The 24,485-nt window shown below is 40.9% G+C and overlaps 1 protein-coding gene across 1 annotated transcript in view; it reads right to left on the bottom strand.

Moving 5' to 3' along the window:
* CSRNP3 (cysteine and serine rich nuclear protein 3) overlaps positions 1-23,455 on the bottom strand; it is a 90,231-nt gene extending 66,776 nt beyond the window's left edge. The window contains exon 1 of the mRNA XM_041473325.1: positions 23,335-23,455. The gene's annotated coding sequence lies outside the window, so the exon portion shown is untranslated. The remainder of the gene's footprint in view (positions 1-23,334) is intronic.
* Positions 23,456-24,485: the final 1,030 nt, after the last annotated feature.

Raw genomic sequence — 24,485 nt, 5'->3', positions numbered from 1 at the left:
AAATTTACAAACACATAGCAAGCTAATTCCACTTAAGAGACTACACTGTATAGGTACAGGGAATACCATTAATATAATCTTACTCATATATTTTTGCTTACAGCAGTGATCAACTTACATAAACGTATAATAGGTAAAGTCTTTCTTTCCTCGTTTGCTTCAGCCTGGCTAAATCCACAGTACCAAGTAAATCCTGCAGGATAAGACTGCACAATTCAACCTAGGGAATGTGTTCTGGCATTGCAAGCCAAATCCTGCCAAGTCTGCTCGTTGCAGGGTTTCTATACCATCACTTTACAGTACTCCTGATTTCACACTTGAGTACTAATCCACTAATCTTCTAGACTGCCTACACATTGTTGTACACTCTAACACATGCCACCTAGCTCCACTGGCAATGAATTTAAGATGCAGAAACGATGCTGACATATGCTTACCTCTCACATCTACAAGCAGTACAGATGCTGATAGATCTGGCTCCTTTAGTCTTCCAAAAGATCTCACATGGTCCTACGTGAACCAAGCATGCAAATATCCCCCTCTTCATCACTCAACACAAGAATCCTGCATACAGCAGCAGTACAATGGCCTTCTAATTCTTATCTACATCAATTGATGTCAGCAGTTGAATGAAATGCTTGTATAACTCAGGCAACAGAAGAAAATTCTATGCTAGTTTTCTTAAATTTTCTCTCAGCATGCTCCCCAGAGAACAAAGTAACATGAGTAAAAGGCATAATAAAAATGAGTAAAAGGCAGTATTAATTCAACCAGGAAGCTGGGACCTTAGCATTCAGGTCTCCAGCGATGAAGGTGCAACCTGGTAGAAAGGGATTCAGAGGAATTCAGCAAGAGGGCCTTCCCGTCAATATGAGGTTTGTCCACAAAAGCTGTTTGAGCTTGTATTTAATTTATAACAATTTTCTAAGCTTGCTACAGCAAGCCTTCCTTCCCAGAGGAAAACACGAGATTCAGGAGAAAGACATCCTGAAGCTGGGTCACAAACTAAGGTGCATAATGCCTAACCTCCATATAAGTCATCCAGGACACTATTAGCAGCACCTGTGGAAGCCCATTCCATAGTCTTCAGGTAACACTAGTAAAGACCTGGTATTGGGCACTTCTCTTCTAGGTTTTCAGTTTTCATTATGAAATTTCATCAATTAATATCCCTTCACCTAAAATCTCTGCAGAAGATCTTCTTTTACCCTTTTTAAAGAAAAAAGAAATTACTACCTGTATCCCAGAAGAAATTTTCAAGTTTGTACAGATGCTCCCAGAACAGGCTTACTACTATTGGAATTGATTGTATTGCCGGAATGCTTGCAGCAAAGGTCTGGCCAGGAGAAGTCACAAGTCTTTCTAAAACTGAAATGTGAAAACAGAAAAACACTGCTACAACAGTAGTCAGTCCTACTGACTTCTAGAGATACACAGAATTTCAGAGCAGAGTGAGCATGTAGGTGTTGGGAAGAACCAGCCTGTCTGTTATCTGGACTACCAACACATCTTTACTGCACCTCTTTATAAAAGGACATACAACATTTGGCTTGCTTAGCACATTCCCAGCAATTGGAATGAGGTTCTGAGACTGGCAGCAGTGTATTTGGCACAGCAGCCTTGCATCATGCTGCTTCCAGCTGCAAGAATGGCAGTAGGGTTCAGCTCTGTAATGAAGACTGGAATGCTATCAACTTCCTGAGTGCTGGAAATAAGTGGCCTTTAATACAAATTTTGCCCAGTTTAGCCCATGTAGTAATACTAATTGGCTCACTGCATCACCTTTTCATACTATTTCAGTGCTGATTTTCCACACTGTTCTTTCATGAACATCAATCTTGCACCCCACCTGCAGAGGAACTGCACAACATGGCAGGGAATCTTGTGTATCTCCTGCCAAAGTACGGCATGGCCATGACTGGTACATGCCAAAGGGGCCTTCCCACCTGTCCAGCCCCAGTACACATCACTCAGCTCCCTGCTACGTGCTGCATTAGCACGCCTGGCTGCTCCTTCACCACTGCCATCAAAACCACTACAGAGGGAGCATGAATTCAACAGCTCTCCTCTTCTGCCTCACGTTCTCCGCATCTTGACACAGGGGGTAGCCATTCTCTACTCTGAAATATGTAATGGTTAATAGCTTTTCAAAAATCCAACCAACCAAAACAACACAAACTCACAAAAACACTCAACGTGTCCAAATTCAGAACATCTGAACTCCAAGGGCAGCAGCACGAACTTGTAACGCAAAACCATACTGCAGCATATTTGCAAAACTTGCTCTGAACTAGGTTTTCCTCTTTTTTTTTTTTTTCCCCTCTAAAAATAGAGGAACAGACTCTTACAGTTTAACTGTTTAAGTACTGAGGGATGCATGCATAATGGTGACAGGAAAGTGTAGATGCAAATTTTAGGTAAAAAATGACCAAATATTTCATACCTTGTTCTGGCCACAATTTTTGACAATAATAGTACTACTACATGACAAGATTAAAAAAAGGACTAATTTTAGGAGATTACAGCTTAGAAACAAGACAAGTAGATATTTTTGAGGTTTTCTGCCCAGTGGCAAATGTGGTAAGATTGCCATCACCTTGTGGTCTGGTATTAACTGTACAGCACAGAATTCTCTTCACACATGAACAAGCAATGCTGAAAATTGCTGGAAAAATCTAGCCTGGCAGAATCCTGAGCTCATCTGTTTGCAACTTGCTATAAAAAAAGCCAAACCAAACCAAAAAAAAAAAAAAAAAAAAAAAAAAAAGCCCCAGTACCTCCTCCATGTTATCATCACTATCTTTCACAACCTAGACATCACAGGCAATATGCAACAAACTTTCTCATTACTATTTTTACCAGATGAGAACTTCCACTTCTATCTCCAAAACCCAAAGGATTCAAATTGGTGCAACATGGCTACCACTATAAAATGCAAAGATGTACTTCCAGCAATGTATCACACTTTTACTTCCTCAAATAAGGTTTAGATTACTTATCTCCATAGAATTTAAATTACATACACAGGAAAAGGAGGTTTAAAATTAAAGCAACTCAGGTTTGTCTGCCTCAGTTGAAAACAAATCACTCTCAAGAAGACCCATAGAAAAGTTTCAATTATCCATTTAATTATCTGCTTTCTTAACATGTTGACATCTCGTATAGAATGAAAGCTACCGTATCTTTTCCTCTCATTTATTTTGCTGGGTTAAGAACTGTCTGGGTGGATGGGCCCAGGGAGTGATGGCCAATGGTGCTGCATCCAGCTGGTGTCCCGTCATGAGTGGTGTCCCTCAGGGATCAGTGTTGGCCCCAGCCCTGTTTAATATCTTTACTGATGATCTTGATGAGGGGATTGAGTCTACCATTAGCAAATTTTCAAAGTGAGGTCAGGGTGTCAATCAGCGGGAGGGCAGAAAGGCCCTGCAGAGGGACCTGGACTGGCTGGATCCATGGGCCAGACCAAGAGCATGAGGTTCAACGTGACCAAGTGCAGGGTCCTACAAATTGGCCAAAACAACCCCATGCAGTGCTACAGGCTGGGGGCAGAGTGGCTGGAAAGTGGCCCGGTGGGAAAGGGCTGGGGGGTGCTGGTGACAGTGGCTGAGGGAGCTGGGGGTGTTTAGCCTGGAGGAGGCTCAGAGGGACCTTCCTGCCGGCAAGGCGCTGGAAGGAGGGTGTAGCCAGGTGAGGGTCGGTCTCTTCTCCCAGGCAAACAGCAACAGAACAAGAACTCTCAGTCTCAACCTGTGCCACGGGAGGTTTAAGCTGGACATAAGGAAGAATTTTTTCACAAAAAAGGTGATCAGATATTGGAAAGGACTGGCCAGGGAGGCGTTTAAGGAAAGACTGGACTTGACACTTAGCCATGGTCTAGTTAACATGGTGGTGGTGTTTGGTCATAGATTGGATTCAATGATCTCAGAGATCTTTTCCAACTAATTGATTCTGTGATTTCAAGTAATCAAAAGCAAGTATTCAGTTTCACTTTAATTGACTTTTGGTACTTGTGATGTCAGTTAAAAATGGATTTTAGTATTAACTTGCAGAGGATTAATTATCTGTATGTGCCACAATACCTTGTAACATTTTAATTCTATCTTTAAGATAACTTCATGACAGGAAAAATTCCCTTTTCAATGATGAAAAATGAATCAGCACACTGACTAATATATGCTACCAGAAATCATATATATACCAACAAAATAAAAGAATATGAAGAGTATATTTAGCCCACTATGAAAATGTTTGTCATGTGTTCTGTTTTCTAGGCACAAGCAGGAAGTCATCCAATGGGAAAGAAGCAGAAACAAAAAAAAAATGGTATTTTTCATTTATATTGGATACCAGCTAACAACAAAACAAGTTATGATATGGGGAAGAAATAAATAATGAAGAGCTGGATTAAAAAAAAGTAGTATGATAGGATATCCCAGGTTGGAAGGGACCCACAAGGATCACTGAGTCCAGCTGCTGCAGGTAGTGGTTAAACATTCTTAAATGAAAATAATTAATTCTTTAAAAGATGAAATTGCTTAGCAATCCTAAGTAATTGAATGCTATTTCTTTCTTGTAACAAGTTTTTTAGTGATATACGCTTTGGCTTTTGCTTAAGGTAATTTAATATTTTACTTTAAATGGTTTGCATGGTATTTCAGTCACCTGCACATACAACTGATAAGGAAGTACTGGCTAATATAATAAATAAAAGAAAAAATCCTTTAATTTGAAGGTTGTTAATTTACAAAGTCAGTGCTTAAGCACACTTTTTCTACCATAGACTTCCCTGGGAATAAGCCTGTATCTTCAACTATTATACAACACCTTACCTGCATCACCACCATGAATTTTTTAACCAACTTTCTACCTGTTTTCCAACTCTTCATCTAGTCTACCTCCCACTCACATGCTCCCTTCTCAGCAGGGTCTCCAACCAAGGCTAATGGGCTTATCTCATTTCCACTGAGCTGGTGAATGCTGGCAGCAGCTGACACTGAATGCTGGACAGAAAATGCGAATCTGTAGCTCACGTAGAATATCTGAATCATTAGAGAACTTTAAAACTAGTGACAGCACAGTAGTTTTATTCAGTATTTTTCATGCTGTCATTATTAAGCGGCAGATATTTTTAGCCACCAAAAGCCAAATCCATCTGCAGCAGCAGCGTTTCCAAGGAGACAGAATAATTTAAACACATGTGGAACTACATCTCTGTTTTCATCAACTACTCTGATACTGGAGCACTTCTGAGTCAGATTTCTCATTTGATGGGGGGAAAGTGATTTGAATACATGGTCTTGAGACTGTAATTTAACAGTTGAGCTTATGCTTTCAGATACATATCCATTACCTACAAATAACAAATGTTAGGATACAACTCCACTATTTTTCAGTCAGTGTTATTTACCAGTTTTACATTCCAGTATAACAAAAAACCCCAAACAAACAAAAGATACAGCTCACCAGTCTTTCAGAATAATTTTTTTAATCACTGACATTAGCTGCAAATTACTGCTTTCTTTAGCACACATACCAGGCTCCATTTTCTGAAGAATCAGCTAGGAGGAAATGACACTACACCCGATGGTAAGGTACGTAAGTAAGTAGACAGTGGACAAAGCTTCTTCCAGTCCTTTTTAGCACTCATAAGAGTCCTATTGGCTAATTCCGGTTTTTCTTTATGGTACAAATTTTTAGTAATTGTAGGTCTGCTGTAAGGGAATTCTCTCAGTGAATACAACAAAAATGGATTCATGCATTTACTGATTTTAATCTCTGAAATCTATTGAAAATAAATTCCACTATTTTAGCTTTATAAATGTATTTTATAAATATATATACACTCAAATCAGTTATAATGACAATTTATTTACATCAATTAATATTTTTGCTTCAAACCAGCAAAACAGGGTCCTGCATAACAATTATTTCCTACATGTAAAACATAGAGGTAAGTCAATAGAGAGCTGATTCATTGAAATCCTTGCCCCAGTGAGGTGAATATCAAAATATCCTATTGTTTCAGTGGGGCCAGGTCTTCTGCCTTTAGTCCAATATTCTCATATAATGTGACTTGATAAACCAATCTACTTTCTGTACCAAGCAATTTATTTGCTGCTTGCCATCTCCAGACTGCATGAACTAACAGCTGCTGCTAACACAAACTCTGCAGAAGCAAGCTATTTCAAAAATTTATTAAAACTCAGATGTAAATGCTGTAGGTACTACAAGACTTATCTGTCTCATACATACAATAATAAGCATCTTTTTTTTTCCTTTATAACAAAGATAATTTCATACCTGAGTTATCAACCACATTCATTCCAAACCTAAAAATAATGAAAAAAAATCTACAAAATCCCTTTCAGTAATACTGAGGAGTCATTCTTACTGTTTGTTCACCACCAAATAAGACAGTGTCAGAAGCAGTTCATTTTCCTATGCAAACTCAAAGAAAGCATTTTTAGATCTTCCAGCACTCTCTTCCTGTTTGTAGCATACACTGTATTTTCAACAGTGAGTATTTCCATCACACAAAATGACCTCTCTTCCCACAGCTTACTGAGCAACTTCGGCATCAATGAGATGCAATGCGTATCCTGTCACATGAGAAAGCTGCCAGCATCAGGCGTGCCTATGATTTCACTGTTTATGGATCTCACATCCGTTGAAACCTCCAAGGCAGCAGAAATAATAACGGGAAAAGCTGCTTCAGACTCATTTATGATGAACAAGCAAGATGCTTGCACATGCATTTTTATAGCCAAGAAATGTTGTGGCAAGGATCAAGAATAGCTATTCGTAACAGGAATTTTTTGCACCCTTACCTGTAAATCCGGTTTCTGTGTTTCAGCTCTGTCAGTGCAGAATGAAAGGTTTACTCCCCCTTTTTCCATCCATCAGACAGCAGCCATCCAATAACTGAAGTCATCCTGGCATCCTCTGGAACATGCTCTCTCCCTTATTTCCCACTCCCCACCCCCATCTGCATGCTAGCAAAATGGGAAAACAGCAAGAAGAAAACAACAAAAAAGCACATCTAAAAACCAGCTTTAATAAGCTACTTAGTAGTCAGTGAAGACACTCAGTACTAAAAGGTAATGAAAAAATTTAAAGACAAGGGAAAAAAAGTCTATTAATAAGCCTTCAGCTCCACTACTGAATAGGAATTCTCCCTTTCAGCTCCTTTTTGTAAGGAAAAAACAAGCAAACAGCTGTAGGAACACAGTTACTGCCTGTATACATTCTTTGAGACTGACTCAGCTATCCAGATCTTCTGTGAAGAGTGCTGCTGTGTATTTAGGAAAGCTTGTGATTATCAAAAAAACAGTGGTGCTTTTATACAAACAAGGATCTGAAATCTCAATGCAAATTAGAATAATTCAGAGATAGATGCCAGGAATTTCCTACAAAATATGTTTTCTTTCTGTTTGAGGCAGTATTTATAAAATACCTCAAAAAGAATAATTAGTAGATACCTTTTTCTTGAATGATAGCTGTGTAAAATTCTACCTGTAAAACTGGTGTGCGTGCATTTATTTTACTGTATTTATAAAAGAGTAGCCAACGTTCAGTGTGCTGCATAAACTTCACACAAAACTTTCTACCTAAAAAGAATTCAAATGCAGAGAATGACTAGGTGAACAATTTTCAATTAATGTGCCTGAAATATACTCCAGTCTCTTTGCAGCCTCTTAAATCTAGTTTGAAAAAAATGTTTTCCAAGATCAGAGTATTTTTATTTTCGACCTCTCTATATAAATCAGGTAGGTATCAGCTCAGTTGAAGACAACAGCATCATATTTAGTTTATGACAGTTTAATTACATTTAAAATCAAAACCAAACATGAATCTTTTTAGCTAAGACATCATTTACTGCCATATCAAAGCGTTTGTACTCCAGGATTTCCCCTTTAAAGAAAAACATTAAGCAGCAGAAGCTGACAAATACCTTTGTGTTTACAAATTTTAATCTTCAGCTATAGTTTTCCAATAAAATTAACTGTGAATTCCTTTAAATATGAGCATCTGTTCTCTTCAATGAATTATTGATCTTTAACGACAGCAAGACTACACCAATTAGCATACTTTCACTACAAAGTAATAGCTGATTTAGCTTCTGAAAAAATTAGCTGTCAGTCTTATCACAACGAACTGCCAGCAGATCCTGTGCATAACATTCAGATTCTGTCTTTAAAAGTAAAGTAGGTGTCTTTTTAACCAAATTACCTCAGTTTAACACAAAACCTCTTCTTATATAGCTAGAAAAATGGAAATCCCTTCCTACAAGCATTACAAAACTATTAGGTTTCAAATCCAAAAAAATCAATATAATTTTCTTCAGTGGGAAAAAAGAGAATACTGAGGGACACCTAAACAGACATTTTGCACTGGTAAACAATTGGCTGGAAGACTTCAAATTTATTTTCTTTTTGATTTGCAGAAAGAAATTTGGAATTGAGCACCAACACTTCACCTTTCAACCAGCCTGAGTGCTGAGAGAAATTAACAGATATACAGAACTGTAGTGCCACAACTAGACTTAATAAATATTTTTTAAATATAGATGCAAGGTTCCATCCCCAAAACACCATCAGAATAGCAAGTCAGAAAAAAGGGCAGTACAAACAAATCAATCAGAATGCCTCGCAAAATCTATTGTGAAAATAGGAAAGTATTACCAACAAAAACCCCAATAGCTCTACAACAGTCACAGAATGAAGCAACTCAATACAGACAGACAGTGTTTCTAAGTAGAATACAAACAGCATTGCTACAAAAACTGATTAGCATTAAGTAGGCTGCTGCTTCCCCCACACTCCACAAGGACTGCACACACAAGCCTCCCCAGCAGTGGGGTCTGTGCAATCTCCAGAACGTAACCTTGCCAGTTGCCTCGGATTTCTGTGTAACATCAGACAGTCCTTGTGAAACTTGCCCCAATTTGCACATCAAGAATTGAGTAAAGTCGTTTACATAATAAATGCATTTTAAATATATGAAATTCACTCCTGCAGATTGCTAAGGATATTCTCCTGTGCAGGTGGTGGCGTTTGGCTGCCTGGGCAAAATCCCAACCTACAGACAGCACAGCTGGTGGCCCTGATAGAGGAGGCAGCAGCAGCCCCTGCCCACCCTTTGCCAGGACCCTTCCTCCAAGTTGAGTCTCTTGCCCTTGGCCCCTGCTGGAGCTGAGCTCCGCTGCTGCAGCCCTGCTGGGACCCGGCCAGGCACCTCCCGAGCCGGACCCGGAGGCTGAGCCGGCCGCCTGCCTCGGGGGATGCCAGACCTCCTCGCCACCAGGCTCCCAAGGCAGCCAGCCCCAGCCCGAGCTGCCCTCGGCTCCTGTCTCACCTGCTCTTTCCAAGCCACCTGCTGCACTGGCTGCTCCCCGGCAGAGCACCTGGACCGACTGGCCCTTTCCAGAGCCAGCACCTGCTAAATCTTAGCAATGCTTTCCAGCTCCAAAGTGCCATTATTGGACTAATTAACCACATATACACAGAGATGCTGAAATGGAAACAATCCAGGTTTGTACCCAGTCCCTGCTGCGACTCAAGGAATTACTTTTTGTACTTGTATTTGTTTGGCTATTTCTCCTTTTTTAAAACTTACCTATACTTGATACTTCATACAAAACACATTTATCTTTTTTTTTCTCCAGAGCTATTACATTGGAAAAAAAGGAAAGCTCCACCAGAAAGCAGATTCCTGCAACAACTTCCTTCACTTTTTCTTTCCCTGATTATGTGTATTGCTACCAAAATATTTACTTCTGTTTTCTCTGACTCTACAAAGAATGAAGTTTCTTTTGAAAATCCCTGCATGAAGTAGGCCGACAGGATCACCTGCCTCCTAAATAAACCTTCAGACTGTGGTACTGGATAGCACCACCTTCACCATCTTAGTTTTTCCTGAAATGCAAATCTTTCCAAGTAGGAGAGAAGGCAAGCCATGGCTGAGGGCAAAATGGTCTTATAGATGTACAAATCTCAAAGAACTCTGATTACTGGTAACTAATATCTCTTGATCTCCACTTCACACACGAAACAGGCACTCACAGCCCCTGGATCCCAGCAGCTACACTCTGGTTACATAACTTTCTGATAGCTTATCACACAGTCCTTCCAATTACTGTAGATCTCTCCAATTTTAATCTTCCAATTAAAACCAATTACTGTAGATCTCTCCTGTCAAGGGTGAGAGCAGCTCTAACATCCTTCATGAAGGCACGGGTGGAGCTTGATGTTTAGAGAATGCTCCAAGCAGACTTTTGAGACAGTCACCAGTCTGCTCACCAGGCTACTGACTGCAGGCTCAGGCATTTGCTCAAGACAAGCAGTGGTTACCGGCCAGCTCAGGAGCAGAAGAGCTACCACCTGAATTGTCATAAGAGGTCAGGTCTTCCACAGCAAAATCCTCTTCTGAATGATTGTTCCTTGGATGTTGAAACAAATTTCTCACACGGGTGTAGAAATAAGACCCTTATTCACGATTCTGCTAGCAGGATCCCAGGACGGCATGTCATGTTCCACATGTTAGATCTACTAGATCTCCTGAATGCAGACAGACCTTGTTTCTCAGCATTCTACATGTCTGTGCAAAGATACAGTGGAAGCAGGAGGAACCTGGCTTGTAAGGTAGCACCAAGACTGTGTGAATTTCACAGCCAATGCCAATTCCATGTGGCAACTCAGGATATCTGGTGTTGTTACAAAATGTGCCACCATGGTCCCCAAGCAGAATAAACACCAACAGAGGGAAAAAAAAGAAAGTGATGAATGAACTATGTATGACTTACTGGTGTGCACTCAGCTACCTAGAAAAATCCTGCATAGTCAAGAAAACTGGGTTTTTTTTCAAACACACTAAAGTTTGATTGTGAAACCCGGGGCAAGGTTTCCCTAATTTGAAGTTGCTGGCATTGACAGGATGTATGACTTATGACTGAAAGCAAATGGAAAATTGATGTTTCCTTCTCACAGATGGTAGAAAATGCCATTATCTAGTCTTAAGAAATGCCTGCAGAATTAAAGTATTCTGAAGTTTAAGTAGTTTGAACCTATCAAACAGGATATGTGTGATACAGTTTCCATAAGTCTTTGGGGAAAAAAAAAACAAACAACTCCACAGTCAAAGAACAAAGTAAAAATGCAGAATCCATATAACAAGCTATATTGGCTTCAACATCCTACTGACTGCATTCACTGAAGCCTGAAGACAGTTCAGGTTGGAAGAGGTGGTGGATAATTATGGGCAATGCACAACAAAAACACATCACCCTATATCCTGAAAATCAAAACTGCTTCAGGAAAGAACAGGATTAATTAATGACATAATTCATAAATTTTTACTCTTCAACAGAACCTAGAAGACTCTACTGCGTCTGAAGCAGCTGAACTGTGTTTGTTCCAGCTCAGAACAGAAACAAACCAAGCCCTTTCTCATAAGGCACATCATACTGGTCAGTGGATCTGGCACTTGAATATATTCCTCCTGTTACAGTAGGAGGAATTAACTATCAAGGAGCTGTAAAAACTACACTGAGATGCTGGGCTTGCAGATGAGGATGCAGATTGAGCTCTGGGTGGGAGGCCAGAGAAAGACAAGAGGCTGTGAACTGCCAACTTTGGGATGACAAAAGGCACAAAGATTGGTGATGCTGGCCAGGTGAATGGCCACAGCAGAACACAGCAGGAACTTATTAATAAGAAAGGAGATGAAGCTGGGTGACACCAGCAAGGTGGGTGGACACGGAGAGGGCAGCAAGAGCTGAAGACTCCTGGAGGAGAAGCGAGACTTTGCCACACTGGGACTGTGAAGGCACAAAGCTTTGCTGGGAGTCCCTGCTCAGAGGCACCAGCTCCAGCTGTTTCTGTGTTACTGTGCCAGGAATAAACAGCTTTATGGGCACGTGAAGCTCTGCTGTGGGCAACCCAGGGTGGAACCATGAGGAAACTCGGTCTGGCTGGGAGGAGGCTGCGCTGGGCATCCAGCAGGGCCTGCTGGGTCACTGGGGCCACCTGCCATAAGGGGCTCTGGTCCCAAGTGTGGCCTTGGGAGTGCAACTGCCAGAGCCGCGGGAATGGGCACACTGGGAAGTTTCATCAACGGGGCGAGTGGGAAGAGCTACACTGCTTATTGCACTGCTAAAGGCCAAAACCACCTGCCACAGCTTTAAGACAAACAGTACTGCAGCACCCATCAGAAGTAAGTTTTTCTTTACTCCTTGATAAACAAAACCAAGGAAAATCAAACCAAATGTTCCTTTCTCCCTAAAATACATGTAGAGAGCTTCTGTGAAATTAAGTAAAATTAAAAACAAAACCAAACAAACAAAAAATAACCTAAAAAAACCTATACTACAGAAACCTCCATGAAAATAGTGCCAGGTGAGAACAAATCTCAGGAAAAACTGAAAAACATATTCAAGGCAGACTAATTTTAACCTCTTAGAAATGCAAGTTACATAAATTTCAAGTTTCTCAGACTCCCACCCACTTACCAACATTCAGTCTATATTCCTTCAATCAGCTCAAAAGTATAGTCATCTGCCTTCAGTCAAAGCAAAAGTCATATAACAAACGACACAAAAATAGACAAAAGGTAAGCAAGGAACTTTTGCACCAGAGTATACCTGGATTTCCACTAACTCATCTGTGATTATCTTATAAAGCAGCTTTCTATCATGTAAATTATTTCAAATTTTGCTTATTTGCATAACAACTAAGGCAAGTGCTCCCCAAAACCCAGAATTGACTTCTCATAACTAAATAACAATACAAAAGCCTGAAACATCAAGCTTCTCTTGAACCATAACCTATGCTTCATGACTGAAAGGCAAAATTAAACAAACTTGAAAAAATTTATAATCTAAATACATTTCCTCAAAACATTTGCTGCTTACCCCAGCTGTGGACATCTCTCTCTTTTTTTTTTTTTCAAGAGTAAAATCAAAAATCAACTAGATTTAGATAAATTTTGCCCTGAGTAGTATCAACCTGGTTTCAACCACATGCACAGCATCCTAATCCTCCTAATTTGGTTTTTCCTGGCAAGTTTCTGCTCTCTCTCCCCTGCCCAGCTTCATTCATGAGTCTACAACTACCCTATCTTCAGCCTCACCTACTGGTCATATTCATATTCATTCATACTGGTCACTGAAAGTAGCCCTTAGCCTTTTACTTTTATTGGGGATTGTGGGGCTGCCCACAGTCAGTTCACACAGATGACCAGAGAGGTCACAAGGCTACACTGATACCTAAAATCACCCTTCTCCTGTGTTAGATATTGGATTTTGTGCCATATGCTGCATGTATCCTTGTGCAAGCCAGTGATCAAAAGAAGTATTAAATGGTGAATCAGGACCTCAAGTACTTTATACAGACAAACTAGGGGTTTTTTATTTTCTGGTGTAAAAAATTAACAGTTTTACATTTCTACCAACAAAAGTACTACATTTTTAAATACAGTTACACAAAATTTAATTCCAGAAGTCACTGAAGGAGCTCCTCCTTTACCCCATGCATACTTTTAGGCAAGGCCATGCACTGTTGCTACTGATAGTACTCAGTGTTTTCCCCCAGTGCTGCTGATGCACAGCTCACCAAAACAGACAAGGAAAGAGCATGCAAGGAAATAATGTCCAGTTCATAAGGACATGTGACTAACCAGTACTACCAGCCTTTGAATACAACCACTCCCTTGGGGCCATTCTCATGCCTGTTCCATGCATGGCTTTGTCCTAGTGTGTTTTTAATAACATAAAGAAAAATCACCAGGAAACAAACATAAGCAGTTATGCATCACAGAAATATTAGATATCTTAAATCACAAAAGATGATAAGGGCATTAAGTGATTGAACGAATAGCAAGCAAATGTAAAGCCTGTAAGTGGCAGAGCTGTTAAAAAAAGGAGGTGGAAATTATATGAAAGATCAGTTGCTTTTTCAGAAATTCAGAGTGTGCCTAATTTGTCTCCTTGTAAAATGAAAGGTCATTATTTAACTTTTTGCTCCACCATAGCTTAGGTGAAATGCAAAATGTACATATTTTGTTGATAATTTAAAATGTCCTCACTCTCCAAGTAACAGGAACTTCAGCTGCACCAAAGAAAGCATTGTTCTGCAAAGACTGACCTGTGTCTTCACATACAGATCTGCAAAAGCATTCTAGAAGAGAACACTCACTTGGCAGGGAAAAAGAGTCTAGTTCCTATTTCCAAATCACTCTTATGAACAAGAAAGCCCAACGATCCCTACACACAAGTGAGTGGCCTAGCATTAGAGTGTTATGCCCCATTTCATCCAATAGCAGCCAAGAGAAATGGCAGGCCCTTGCTCAGCACTATTCTCCCAAAATTATTTCATAGCTCGTTCATGATGTTGTATCTCTGAAAGATTCAAGTGTCAATTTCAACACTTTCAGGCCAAGAAAAAACAGTATCCAAGTCTCTCATTTTCTTAAGAATTGCTCTCAACTACAATAAACAAGTACATGGCTATCACTGGTAGAAGAGAAAATCCAATTACATTAAGAGTTCATCCATAGAAAAGAGATCAGTGCTTTGGATTTCCACTGCACAGAGCTGACTGTACTCTAAAGCTCATAAATTCAGATATCCTACAGTGCTGGTTATCCCCATTTCAGCAAGGTGGAAGCTCCAGTGACATGCAGGATGACTGAATGCAGGATGGTTCTGCTGGCCATGTTAAAAACACAGTAAGCATTACTTTAAAGGCTGTACTGCAGAGAGACATCAAATGGATTTCCTGACTTGAAAATGCCTTTTTAATCACCTTCAGTGCAGCAGCACGCCAGCAAGAAAATGCTTAGCAGAATCACAAACTTTGAAGGATCCATACCAACAGAACATCAGGGTTGGCAGTAAAAAAACAGGGAAGTCAAAAGCAACAACCAGAAACTAATTTAAACAGCTTTCTCAAGACATGTCAAACAAGGAAAGACAAAAAACATTGTCACTGGGCAGAGAGAGCTCTTTTCAGACAGATCAGCTTCTGAAGAGTGGTTCTGGAAGAATCCCAAAGTTGTCATCAAAACCAAAAAGCCTCACATCTAACACAAACTGTTAAGCCTTAGGCTAGGAAGGATTTTCAAAGCAGTGACAGAGTCTGCATCTTTATCTTGCATCATTGTGAACAGATAATTTTTGGTGAAGTTAATGAGCGACAGAAGCTGGAGAACAGGCTTCCTTCAGCACTCAGACACAGAATCATAAAGTCATGTGCAATGAGAAGTCACTCAAGCTCTCCTTTACTTAGAACAAGTGTTTATATTCAGTGTGTCTGCAAGGGAGAGGGGCAGACAATGGTCTCCACAGTCTTCCTACTGTATCCCTTACGGATCTTTTATAAACTCAATCAAAAATTGTCTGAAAAGTCTGTCCAGTCAGGTAGCTGTGTCCCATGATGAGAGATGCAGTGCTTAAATGTAACTGGAGGGACTCTGGGGCAGAAGAAATCTGCCCTTGATGATCAGATGGTTCTTATCTCACAGGCAGGTGGTATGATGAAACAAAGATGGCATCAAAGACAGCACCCTTTTACAGCTATGTCAAACTGTGAAAACACTGAAGGCTGGCCATCAGACAATCCCTTCAGTATCTCTGCTACATATTGAATATGTAGAAATTCAGCACAAGTCAAAAACTTGTCTTTGTAACCAAGCTAACTTCTCTTACCTATTAGCACGACCATTGGCACTTCCGCGAGGAAAACCTGGAACAGTTTTACAAAAGCCCTCACTTGTAAATAGATTCAGTATAAAAGGGTAAAGGGTATCATCCACTCAATGTTATGGATTAAAATATAACAGGAAAAGTCATATATCATATGAATGACTTTTTTTGCTATTTTGACCTACTAATGTACAGTTCTCACCAAACAGTTTCAAAAGCAACAAAAAAATATCCAGTTTGGAACAATTTAAACTTCTAGATGAATGCTGATCACTCCACAGACATTGAAAAGACGAGTTCCCTAATAATTTATTACTAAAACTAAACTAAATATGAATTTAAATCTGTTTTAAAAATGAATTTGAAATAAATTTTTTTAGACCATCTTTTAAAAAAAATCTAATAGTGAGATGCAAGCAATTCAAGATATTCTAATAAACACTATATTTCATTCTAGGGATACAATTTTAGATATATCCATGGGGCTTTCCTCCTCTCTGACTGACATTTACAGACTTGATCTTTAACATCTCTTAAGGAAAACAATAATTTTGATAATAATTGAATGTATTCATTTTACAGATAATATATCACTATAAAAACTACAATTTTTCCACATCTTAATAGAATTTTAGTCATACCCAGAATCAGCAGCAGTATGAGTAGAGTGTTTCATCAGTAATATATCAGATGCTGACAAGAAAGCCTGATAGTGATCAGTTCAGGACCTATTCTAAGTCTTTAAATTATCTTCATTAGGCACAAAATATGGTAGTAATTTTATTTTAATATCAGCATTTTTATTAGCCTGTTCCTTAAAAAAAACCCTGAAGTATTACTTTTATTTATCAGTTATTCCTTAATGTAACCCGCATTGCATTCTGGAAACAAAAGTGGGAATTTTCTTCAAAATCCCTCTTCATAAGGGAGGTACCACAATCAGAGCACTCAGCGAGAGCATCAGCTCGCTGCAGTCACGCACTGACACCTAGTGAACGCTTGCAGTTCAGAAATCCTGGGCTTATCTCCTCACCGCCCCTGCACCACGAGTGTTACCAGCACACTCATTCTGACAAGGTGCTTCAAATACAATGCTTCCCTCATTCCAATTAGGGGGACACCAGGACCTGAGGTATTCCTTGCACGAGAGCAGGAAAAGACACATAAAGCATCTGACCAGCTCAAAAACGTGTACGTCCCTGCAAATGAGTCCCTAATTTATTTTATTTTTCATGTATAATGGCAGCCTAGTGACTAGTGCTCAGTATGGCAGTGAGAACAACCAGACAGACAAGTTCCTCGAGACGAGATGGATTTTGCAACCCCCCCAAATCCACTCAGGGAGTCAGCTGGCTCCACACACAGCACAATTGTTTTCTTTCCATTATGCAGCAGATGGTGCTGGAGATGATCTGAAAAGCCCTTAAACGTGAACGGCACATGCAGAGAAACAGTGGAGACTGCAACCAGAGGATTTATAGCTGAGAACAATCTGGGGTCAGCGATTATGTCATCACATTGTCACTCCTAATGTGTCTCAACAGAGATGCAGAAGCTAGCTGTTCAACCCATTCATCGAGCTTCATGCAGAATCACCAGCCTCACATCCTCACCAGAAACAACAGAGACTTCCTGACATTCTTACTCCACTCCTCTTTTTCTTTAATTGCATTTAAGGGATCCCTTTTCCCAAACTTTTTGCATTTCTTCAGCCTAAAACCCAAGGTAGCAATTATCTGTTCTCTTGAAGCCTTAGATAGCACTGGACAAATTATTCAGTGAAAAACTGCACTGCCTAGTATTACAAGCAAAGTCAGAAAACAAATTCCAAAATAAGCCTTCAAGCTCTTACAAGTGAGTTGAGGTTGTGTTGGAAGGCAGGGGAGGAGGGGCAATGCAGTACACGGCCAGATGCCACCCATCACCGTAAACCTTTTCAGACCCATGTTCCAAATTCCAGTTTCCACAGCTTCAGTTTCTTGTATTTCCAAACAGAATGTTCCAGAATCACATACAGCATTATAAATTATATACCTCTGCAGCCTGTAAGCATTTTTCCAATATTGGCTCTGAACTGACTGTGGTGAAAGTTAGTCGGAAGAAAAAGTTATAATTAAGTCATTCCAGAACTTCCAGCTTCACTTGAAAAAAAACCCATGTGTATTCAGGGTATTCATACTTGGCTCTAGGTACTAGGCTCAATTTCTCTCATGTATATGCAAGTTATGTTGTTACAGCTATAGCCTACACAGGTGATAGCAGTAGTGAAAAGTCTTTAACAAATAGATATTTGGATGAAGTAGTTACTATATACTAGATTGCTCTTTCCTGATCCTTCTCCAGCAGAACTGCTTGTCTTTCAATTTGCAGCTCCAGCTGTAGAAGTCACAGTGGTGTTTTTCCATGATTCCGTAATAATCCACCTTTGTGTGTGGTGACAGTGGCAGGGGCAAACAGAGGTCTCCCTGCCCAAACCATGAAGACCAGCAGGCCACTGGCAGCTGCCTTTACTTTCCAAATATGTTTTTAATACATCTCCAAATTACCACGTTATGAGGATAAACTTCTTAGATGTACTATTCAGAGACTTTTACAACATTAAATTATCTGCTTTACTTGACCGGATTGTTTCAGCAACTTCATAATCCCCATTTTCTTTTTTACCAGTTTGTTTACCAGTTTTGTTTACAAAACAAAACAACCCATACTAAACTGTGGGGCTATGGCGGGAACTTGACAAATCTGAATAACTGGCTTCTTATTTTGGAATGAGTGCTCAGAAGGAAAACAACACAGAAAACCTATCTAACTTTGAAAAAATGACCCAAGCAGAGTTACTCTATCAAGGTTTATCCTATAGCTTTTTGGTTCAGGATACACCCCAAACTTCCCATGCCACTTTTGCTCATCTGAGATGAAAAACACATAAAATTACTGCCACTGTTAATGAATTTTAGTTTGTGAATCGGGTGCAGTATTTTGAGATCCTTAATTTAAAAAATATAGTATAAGTCTGTTAAAGAAGTAAATATTTTATGAATGCATCTTGGAAACAAGTTAAAGACAAAGTAAACATTAGGAGAAGCAGGGCAAATCCTGAGCAACTCAATTCTCATTAGTTTTTTATAAGCATATACAATGTTCAAAAAGATATAAAAATACAAATTTCTAGGTATATAGAATGCTCTCCTGCTTGTTGAGACTGTATTCTGGAAGACAACATGTTTTTATATGCTATCAGAACTGTGAGGCTTGACAATTTTTTTTCATAATTTCTCATATCACGTTAAAAATTAGAACAGGTAACTGTATTCTTGTCAAATAAGAATTCACATTAGGTGTAAACATATGGGCAAAAGCACAGATGATTAAGGGGAGGAACCTGAGGGGGAACAGCAGAGTGCCTGATCAGCTTTCAATGATCAAAATTTCTTCCGTAATAAAGAATATTTATACTCCCTCAAAGCAGTATCCTGCTTTGCAGTTCAAAAATCCTTGTTGCCATGGGAACTCCCAAAGAAGCCAGTTGTGACATAGCAAGCCTATAACAGAAGCAAATCTACTGTGAAATGACCAACAGTCCAGGGTTTTGTATAAAAAATGCTTGAGTATTTTTAAGCTGAAAACAAAATGCTGCCTCAAATCTTTCTTCCAAATCCTTCTTCCACAAATATCTTGCAAATTTTCACTAAAATACAGACACTGTTTATACAAAACAAGGTAAAATACTATTTCATATCTACTACATCCAGCACAAAAATACCTACTTCCATATGTGTCTTTTGCAGATATATTTGGTACAAAGTATACATTAGTGATTTACATTACTGTACTTGATGTAGAGAGACAAACAGATCTCAAAAAACCAGAACAGACAAAAGACTAAAGCACACACACAAAAAATACTGCATAAGAAACTATAGAAAGGAAGACTTCTAATGCAATTATATAAAACAATATTTCGAGGGTATACATGCAATTTGCCCTTTGTATCTGTTCTCACCAGGTAACAAAAATCAGTGCTTGATTACTAAAATAGAACATCGTGTCTTTTGAGAAGGCTGTTGGCACATCAAAGCAAAGTGAAAAAGCAGTGTCAAACCCAGAGTCATGCAGTTCCCACTTGAACACAAACAGTTTGCAGACGTGTGAATAAAAAATACCCAACAGGCTGATCAAAGGATCCATGTAATAACATGGAATTCCTACTTTCAAACATAACCCTTTCAGTACCCCATTATAATCTTATCGAGACACTAGACTTATTTTCCTGTCAAATATGTGTATAATACAAAATGTCTTGAGTACACCACATGATAAGTACTGCACTGAAATTATGTGACCTTTAGGTCACATATGCTGATTTGTGACAACAAGGAAGCTGGGGAGAGCCCTGAAGAAAACAGTTTTTCAAAACAGTTACCTGCAAAACTGCTTTTATATGTCAAAGCAGTCTCATATATGTTTAGAATACCTTTTAACATTATAACTATTTAAGTATCACATTATGACTAATTTAAAAAGAATCCTAGGGAACTAGGTACACGTCTTATCTGCAGACTGACTCATGGCTCCAGATCGCTTTGCACAACTATTAATTAGGAAATACATTCTTTTTTATCTGTTCTAACACTTGCTTATCGGACAGCATATTATACAGAACATATTATCACTGAAACCAATTAGTTTGGATTGCCTTCATTTCACCCCCCTCCCTGGAGGGCAGGTAAGAGCAGCTATCTCCATTTTGGCCATGCCCACTCTCCTTTTTGACCTAGCCTGCACACTCTGGCACAGAACTGTACAGGTCTTGCCAAATGCTTGGACTAATCATCAAGAAACTGAGGCTACTGAGAGTAATGGAAGGCATTCCCAATGGAGAGGGTAGTTGCCTGGGAAATGGGAAAAGCAACAGGCTTTTCTTTTTTACCTGTCAAAGCCATAGAGCAAACAGGATGCAGGAGAGGGAAAGCAGTGATACCTGAATCTTTATTAAGGTCTGTCTGAAAAAGTATTTAAACCGGACTCAAGAAGTCAAGCAATCTACAACAAAGTGAACCAGTTCAGTGAGAAAACTTTTAAAAGATAAAATTTTACTTTCAGAATACTGTGGCATATTCTCTCTTGAGAATACCTTGTCAGTATTTCTCCTGTGGGTCTAACTTAGAGTACATGAACAGCTGTAAACCCTTTCCAATGGCTCACCACGCAAGTTGCTTGGGGCCTTTACAGCATTCAAACCTTCTTATTCTCTGGCTCAACATTTCTCTAAATTAGTGTGCTGGGTTTGGCTTGGAGAGAGTTAGATTTCTTCATAGCACGACCATACTACGACACAAAACCTAAAATGTTGGACACAGTGGTGGTGATTCCAGGATGTTTTTTGTCATTGCTGAGCAGTGCTCACATACAGTCAAAGCCTTTCCAGCACCTCACACGGCCCCACCAGTGAGGAGAATGGGGATGCACAAGGAGCTGGGAGGGGACACAGCCAGGACAGCTGTCCCCAGCTGACCACAGGGATATCCCACCCCATGTGGTGCCATGCTCAGCATACAAACCTGGGGGAAGAAGGGGGAAGGGGAAATGTTTGGAGTGACAGTGTTTGTCTTCCCAAGTCACCGTTACGTGTGACAGCCCTGGCTGTCCTGTGGATGGCTGAACATGGGAACTGCTGGATGGATGCCTTGTTTGGCTTTGCTTTGCTTGTGTGCACAGCTTTCCCTTTATCTACTGAACTGCCTTTACCTCAACCCACAGGTTTCCCCGCTTTTACCCTTCTGATTGTCTCCCCATCCCGCTGCTGGAGTGAGCAAACAGCTGTGCAGCATTCAGCTGCCAGCTGGGGTTAAACCAAAACCATCAGTCACCAGCAAACACCTGCAGAAGATTGCCCTATAGAAAGTCAACCAAACCCCAGCTCAGCCCCATTCACCCTCCTTCACTTTGAATAAATAGACTGATGTAGTACATCCGTGCAGCAACATCTGTCTGTGGTTAAAGCAAGCTGTGCTACCAGTGTGACAAGTGCCAAACAAGGCTGTCTGCTGATCTGTAGCATCTCTACAAGGCCATTTGTTTCCAAAATACAACAATTTACAATAGTGAATGTGTGTTGTAACACACATTACAACCTCCTGCAGTTGCTTATTGCTTATTCCCTCCACAGTCGTTACGACGCAATCACGGAGGCAGGAAATAATTTCAAATTGTCATTAGAACCACCTCACAGAAACAAAAATCTCAACACTAGACACAAGACCTATCACAATGATAAATTCACAGCAAGGTAACAGTGCATGCTGCAAACACTTTTTGGACTATTACACAAGTAAGGGTCCCCACAGAGTGAAGAAAGCAGTCTACATTCAAGTACTTTATATTCCATATATACTACTTAACTCAAAATACAAACAGATTTCCCAAGGTTCAACCAAAATTCCATCACACATTGCAGAAAGCTCTATTTATTTCATAGTAAAAGTTAAATAGACCTAAAAAACTTTATGATGTGTAAGAAGACTTTAAAATACAGCATGCTTGGCCACAAACTATCCACATTTTCTCATTTTGCTGCACTTAACTGCATTTTCTAAAATAAATTATGATGAGATTTTTAGTGACTAGTGAGGGATGTTGCTGAGCTAACCTGAACTACTGTTCAAACAATAAACATGAAAATAACATCTTGAAACAACAGCCACAGATAAGAACAGGCACACAAAAAGGGCAGACCTTTCCTTGTACTCGATTTTTAAAACCTGTATTTTACAGATTACTTTAGCCTGCTTTGCTCTGACAAGATTAAAAAGCATATAAGTTGTTCTGGAATCACCCTAAGGTCACTCCAGCACCTTTGCCCTTGGGTGTTTATTTACGTTGCCACTTTTCAGGGTAAATATACTGAAATTTACAAAACCCTTAGAGCTTTGTTTTTTTTCTACAGACACTATGCAAAAATCCATTCTCCAATTTGCCCACTGATAAAGTAAGGGTGACTAATGTGGACGTGGAATCTTTTGTGGCAGACTTTTGTTAGCAATCTTTCCTCAGTAAAACATACCCTCATCCAGAACACTGCAATATATGGTCGGTATAATTACCCATTAAGTGCGAAAGAACATGGGAAACTGAGCATGTTTTGCAGCCTGAAGCAATCTGTTCATTATTTAGCTCTACTAGCCTGGGTCAGCCACTGCCTCTCACAACTGTTTGTCTTCTTGTCTACCGAGACCAGAAGATGTTTTAGACAAAGAACGAACTGGAGGTATATCACTGCTCCTGAGTTTGCTGTGCTGAGCGGATAGAGAACATAGTTCCTCACACAGGACTAGCACATTCTTGCAGCACCACAGGATCTATCCAGAACCACAGACTGCACAGAAATCCCCGGAGCCGTCTCCCATTTGTTCCGCTCTGCCGGGGCGGGCGCAGCTCGGTCCGAGCGCTCCGCGCAGCCAGGCCAGGCCAGGCCAGGCCCCCGGCGCAGCGAGGCCCAGCGGGGCAGCCCACACACACCGCGGGGCTCCGAGCCGACGGGCGCAGCTGGGAATGGAAGTGCTGGGCCAGCGGCAGCACCGAGGGACGGCCAAAACCCAAGGAGCCCTAAAGGGGTGCCGCAGGCCACCTCACCTCACCTCGCATCCCTTTACGCCTCAGGTGCCCCAAACGCCAGGAGAGACAGGCGGTCTTACAGGCGAGGATCCAGAGGGTCTCCGCTGTGGGGACAGCCGCTCTCTCTGGGTGACTCCCACACGCACACAGATGCCAGCGCGGTTCGTTCTCCTCACCCAGCTCTCCCAGCTCCTGGGCTGGCAGCGGGCGCGCCGCGCTCCCCGCCGCCTCTGCGCTTGCAGGCACGCACTGCGCTTGCGGCTCCTCACCTGAGCCACGGTATTCCAGCGCTGCCTGGCGCCTCCCCGGTTCGCCAGCCGGGCCCGCGCCGGCAGCGGCCCCCGCCAGGCACGCCGGGCCCCCGCCCTCCATCGCCGGCAGAGAGCGCGGCCAGCGGCGCTCCGCGGCTCCGGGCGGGCTGACCCCCCGCAGCTCCCCCGCGCTGCCGAGCCGGGCCGGGCCGGGCCGGGCGGGGCCGGGGCAGCTCCGAGCCGCGCACAGCCCGCAGGGACGCTGCGGGGACGCGCGTGGGCATCACCCGTGTCCCGTGTGTCTGTCGCAGGTGTTTCCAGTACAGCTACAGATCTGTTTACAAAACAAACTACAAAGAGAGGGGCACCCAAGTAAAAAAAAAAAAAAAAAAATAAAAAAAAAAGAAAAAGTACCCACAGCTGCTTGTTGTTTGAGGCATTTAATAATTTCTTTGTGCTGGTCTTCTGATAAGCACAAACCCCTCTCAGACACATACTGATTATTTTCAGTCTAAGTCAGACGAATAGATTATTTATGTACCTGCAATTTTTTCAAGACCATTCCCTCCCCAAAAACAACCACCAACATGAAATTTGTCCTTTAATTACACATTTTGGATTTTGGATGTTTTGGATTTTGGGTTCTCTCATCTCTCCCTATCTTACACCCTGCCCTGACAATTGTTTTTTTACAGCTGAGGTGAAAAATGTTAACTGAAACACTGCAGCCTAAGTGCTCACTACACGAGAGTAGCAATACTCATTTTTAGAGTGAACAACCTCAACAGACCATCAGTAGTTGAAAATTGTGGAGACAAGGGAGAAAAGGCATGCACCATCCTACTGCTCCGTTTGTGTTTCTCCTGGGGTGCACACCCAAAGCTCAGAGTTCCACATCACACAGATTCCTGGGTACATCTGGT

This window comes from Pyrgilauda ruficollis, unplaced genomic scaffold, assembly GCF_017590135.1.
Source record: "Pyrgilauda ruficollis isolate IOZ18807 unplaced genomic scaffold, ASM1759013v1 scaffold3, whole genome shotgun sequence".
NCBI classification, from domain to species: Eukaryota; Metazoa; Chordata; class Aves; order Passeriformes; family Passeridae; genus Pyrgilauda; species Pyrgilauda ruficollis.
This window is presented reverse-complemented; position numbering and strand designations above follow the sequence as displayed.